Raw genomic sequence first — 5,625 nt, forward strand, 5'->3', positions numbered from 1 at the left:
AGTGAGACCTTGTCTCTACTAAAAATAAAAACGAAAAAAATTTAGCTGGGAGTGGTGGTGTGCTCATTTAGTCCCAGCTACTCAGGAGGCTGAAACAAGAGAATCACTTGAGCCTGGGAGGTCAATGCTGCAGTGAGCCATCATTCCACCACTGCACTCCAGCCTAGGTGACAGAGTGAGACCCTACCTACCTCAAAATAAAGCTAAAAGGCCTTTATACATCTCCTGGTTTTCAAATGAACGCTTATATAAAAGCCTGCTGTGTAAAGCAGATTTAAGTAGATCTGCCCAATTTATGCACAGATCAGTGAGGGACAGAGTGGGGAACAGGGTGGCCCGGAGGAAAACACGGATACGTGCACCTTCAGTCTTAGCTGCTGTCCTAGCTGGTGAAAGATAAGGCGAGGCTGAGACTCTCAGACTCCAAATTCGGAACAGTACCATCGGGTCTCTGATTTGTTAGGGTGAAAAGGGAGAAATACAACGTGACCAATCTATTCTGGGCCCACAGTGTATCAGCAATTGCCCTCCAACCAGCACCCTGCAACACAGTATTCAGATTAAATTTCCCTGGGAGAATAGACCGCAAGGCATGGAAAGCACCTTTTACAAAATTAGAGACCTGTGGATTTCCAGAAGCTCAAAATGACAATGGGCTTTTATCAGGGGTCCACAACCACTCCTTAAAAATCTTATGAGTTTGCAGCCCACGACGGCATTCTGCAAAGAGATCTCCGTCCCCAGGGCATATTCCTTTCCCAGCAGTGGAGTGGACGGTGCTAGGACTCAACAGCACACACTTGCAAAGTGTTTGGCCAATGTTCTGGAACGCAGCCTGTGGCTGTTCAATAAAACTTTCCTCAGAGCAAACAAGCAGGCTCTAGAGGTAATCACACATAGCCTCTTATTCCCATTAGCAACCCCAAACAAGCAAGTGGCCTTACCTAAATAGTAGAGAAGCCTAGGTTATTTTTAAATGTGTTCACTTGAATGTGTTTCACAATTTGTGATTTCCTAACAACAAAAAGCATGGTACGACTAACTGCTGAAATGACAGGAGGATTGTGAAGCAGACAGAGCAAGTAGAGAAAGAGGCAACCTAGGGCAAGGCTCGCATTACAGATGAAGGCAAAGAAGGAAGCCCTATGTAGAGGAGGCTCTTTCTGTCTTTGGAAAGTCTGACGAAAATCGGGTCTAGAACACTAGCTATGACTTTGCAGATGAGCGGAGGAATGCATTAGGCGGCTTTTCTCTCAACGTATTTGGCTTCCTGTATATTTAAAAATAAATGTCTCCCGAACTAGCTTTGGGGAGTGCATCTGCAAAAGCAGCCTGACTGCAAAGCCCAGGAGGTTGCAGCAAGTCAGGGAGGTGGAGGCCTCTTGGTTTCCCATCATATTTCTCTGGAGGCTTCAGGTGCTCCAGGAGGTCACCGCCTGCTGAGTCGGTTCAAGTCAACATGACCCAGCTGGAAACCCCACAGCTCGGGCAGTTGAGCCGCCGCAGTGTGGTGGGAACACCGCACCCGCTCCGAGCTCCCGCCACCCAGCCTTCTCAAGCCACACTGCCACCCTCCTGCAGACCTGGGTGAAGAGGGGCACGAGGCTATCCTACAGAGACGCTGGGGGTGACAGCTGCAGAATCTCCAAACCTTGCTTGGCTGAAAACAAAAAGGAAAGCAAACGTTAAGTCCATATTTTAATAAAATAGAAGTTTCAATCTTCTGGACACCTGATTATACAAGTCGAGCTATTTCTTCTGAATTGCATCTGAAATCAGCAATTCTCACATATTTCAAGATAAAATTGGACCGGGCTTTAAATGTATGATATTATTTCATAATAAAATTCACTTTTTAATATACCTAATAGCTGACAACCTAATGTTACAGTCCGCCATGCTTTAAAGAGACTCACGTAATGACCTGAAGGAAAATTCCCCTGGGAGATAGTCATTTCTTGGACAACTCCTTTCATCTGTAAAGGAGGAAATGAGTCAGCTTTACTAAGCATTATCTCATGATTGGTGTTTTGTTATTAAGTAGGGAGAGAACACATTTTGTTACCTATAAAGCCTGTTATTACCAAGGGTACAGGTCACTAGTGAAACCTCCTCTTCAAACAGCTACAGGTTCTGTTATCAAAGATCTTAACAGGCTCTGATTGGAAAAGCGCCTGGCTGGTCACAGGACTGCATGACTCACCGCTCTGTTCAGCATTAGCTAAACACAAAGCCAAAAGAACAGAATCAGCTTCATGATGTCACTTCTTCTGTATGTATCTTTAACATCGCTGAGATATGTTAGAGGTTGTTGAGTAATACACGAAGCTTTCAAATAAGAAGAATGTGTCTGAGATACTTAGGGTGAGAACACATTTCAGGGTTATGTTTGAATACAAACACAATACATGCTCCAGGAATTCAGGGTTTGTGTTATTTGTTGATACAAAGTGTTCCGCAAGGTTGTAGAGCGGAGACACTAATCACCTAGGCTGGTTAAAGTTTAACTCAACTGAAATATTTTGGGCTTAAAGAACCATTTAAGAATATCAAGTTCTCAGAACTGATTGAAAAGAAAGAGCTCTCATACACAGTTACCTGAAACTTGCCAAAAAGTTCCCTGCAAAGATCCTAAATGTGTCTCAGAATCGAGGAGAAATATAAACACTGTTTCTGTATAGGTGGTGGGATACGTTAGTACCTTTCTATCTTTCTTCTATTCTTTTACATATATTTAAAGAGCAGGCATTGCTTTTCTAGTTTAAAAAAAAGTGGAAAAAAGAACTTTTTTGCTTCTCTCAGAGTTAGCTCTCTATAGTGAAAAACTCAAAAGTCAAAATGAAGGACAGAGTAAGTTGACAGCCACCTTAAATCTGTGTTGACACCTTTCTTTGTAATGTCAGCAAAACTGTGTGACTGAAGATGAGATCACTGTTTACCTAGCTCTGCTATTGGTCTGAAACGAGCCAGTGTGAAAGAAATTCCCATATTTATCTGTTGGTGTAACCCTTGCAGCAATCTCTCCTAAGACGTTGAATCACTCATTTTGGTAAGACCCAGCCAAAGATGAAGAAAGTATATCTAATCCAGCTGATGAAATGACTTACTTAGGACAGATTTATTTGGAAATTGCATACTGAGGCAGGGCAGGGAGTGTTTCATTTGGGAAACGCTTGGTATCATGTGAAAAAGTGATGTTTCTTTCAAATTGAGCAAATCGTTATTTAACTTCCTTTTTCCAGCCTTGCCTGTTTGCTTCTGGGAGGCCGTAAGAAAATACAGAAGGTGTGTCAGACTCGAAAGAGGAAGTTAAGAGTCTGTAATGAGATGCCACATTCCCCTTCCTTACTCCCAACTAATATAGCTTATTTTTTAAGAAACTTGCTTCTATACACACTGTCCAACTTGTTCTGTGAAAGTTGCAGGGTTCAAATAATGGGTATTTGTCACTGAGTTGTACTTTCATAGAAATATCACTTGAGCAATAACTTTTTAACTTTTTTTTTTTTTGGACAGGATCTCACTCTGTAGCCCAGACTGGAGTACAGTGGCACCATCTTGGCTTACTGCAGCCTTGACCTTCTAGGCTCCAGCAATACTCCCACCTCAGCCTCCCTAGGAAGTGGCACATGCCACCATGCCCAGCTAATTTTTGTAGAGATGGGGTTTCACCATGTTTCCGGAGCTAGTCTGGAACTTCTGAGCTCAAGTGATCCACCCGCCCTGACCTCCTAAAGTGCTGGTATTATAGGCATGAGCCACCACGCCCCGCCAAGCAAGAACTTTTGCCCTCTCTGTCCTCCATGATCAGACAGAGTTCTGAGTCACTTTTATGCCCCATTCACGCAACTTCACATCGGCTGTTTTTCCTTGGGATATAGCCTCTGCTCCGTGCCCCGACTCAATGCCAGTTCCCAACTTGCAATTGTGTTCCTTGGTGTGACATCCTATATGCTGTGTGTCCACAGAGAAGTGTGGCTCACTGTAACCCTGACTAATTACTGCAAAATAAGTCCTCACAACCTAAGATGGGCATCATGTTAAAAGACAGCTCTCAGCACAATCCACGTAGCCCCGAGGGTAATACCAGGTATACCAGGTGTTCCCTGTGTATGCTTCCAGACAGATTCCAACAGTTAGTCATGACCAGACAAATATGTTTCCAATACAGACGTAGGCTTGGGATCACTCTGAAAAGCGAGGAAAACTGTATCACAGCACATTTATATAAACTGATCTTGGACTTAGGACAGTTTAAAAGAGATGAAAACACCAACTAGAGTAGCTTCATTTTTTCTTGCAACTCATTCAAAATGTATGTATTTTGCAAAAAAAAAAAAATTTTTTGAGACGGAGTCTCAGTCTGTCGCCCAGGCTAGAGTGCAGTGGCCTGATCTCGGCTCACTGCAAGCTCCGCCTCCCCGGTTCACACCATTCTCCTACCTCAGCCTCCCGAGTAGCTGGGACTACAGGTGTCCGCCACCAAGCCTGGGTAATTTTTTGTATTTTTAGTAGAGTCGGGGTTTTACCATGTTAGCCAGGATGGTCTGCAAAATTATTTTTATGTAGACTTTCATACAGGCTACAAAAGACCTTCGCAGGATTAGAGGCATTCCTCCTCTCTAGCTGCCCAGTCAGTCTTGGTCACCCCAGCCCCTCTCTCTGCTGCCCCCAGCTTCACCCCATCAATGGTGGGTCCCTTTCTTACTCCTCCAAGGTCCACTGTGTACACAAAGCATCTTCCCATATTCAGATCTGTTTCCAGTCAAACAGGTGACAAATTCATTCCAATGAAATTATCTGTGACCATTCACCTCTCCCATGTGCACCAACATCTTAAGCAAGAGAAGCAATACTTGTTTGACTCCAGTAATAAATGATCATTATAAATGGAAGAGAGAGGGTCTTCCTGCAGCCCCAGAAGTTCAAACACAGGATTTTCCAGCTGCTTCTGCCACTTGAATGCCACATACATATTTTTCTGAATAAAAACCAGACCAATTATTTTTTCAGATTAGTAATTTTACCTATATATGAAATGCCTTACAAATGTGTAACATTTAAATTGCAGGTACTATACATTCAATTTTCTTTCATCAAGTGGTGTAAACTCACTAAAAGTCAGTATTCTCGTAGAAAATACAAAAGTCCTAGTAGTCATCCCAATCAGTAGAAGGGATGGCCACGAAAAGGGGATGTGGCTATAAAATCAGCAATAGCATTTTCCTGGCTTTATTGCCCCTCAGTGAAGCTATGCTGCAAACCACCCTCACTGACATATGCTCCCCTGTTTCAAAGCAAACTTCAATCTCCTCCATAACCATGCCCAGAAAAAAACTTTTCTGTAATGAATGGCATATTTTTTGTAATTTAATATAATTATATTTATATATTTTTAAATATTCAATACCTCATTTTTTGTTGATATTTTATGTCACATTCTCAATGCATTTGGCACACCTACTATAAGAGTGAATGCAAATTTTTTTTTTAAAAAAAAGGAAGGAAAGGAGGAAGGGAAGGGAAGGAAGGGAAGGAAGGGAAGGGAAGGGAAGGGAAGGGAAGGGAAGGGAAGGGGAAGGGGAGTAGTGGGAGTGGAAGGGGAAGAAGGGAGGGAGAGGGGGA

This window comes from Trachypithecus francoisi, unplaced genomic scaffold (assembly GCF_009764315.1).
Source record: "Trachypithecus francoisi isolate TF-2019V2 unplaced genomic scaffold, Tfra_2.0 Lachesis_group9, whole genome shotgun sequence".
Lineage (NCBI taxonomy): Eukaryota > Metazoa > Chordata > Mammalia > Primates > Cercopithecidae > Trachypithecus > Trachypithecus francoisi.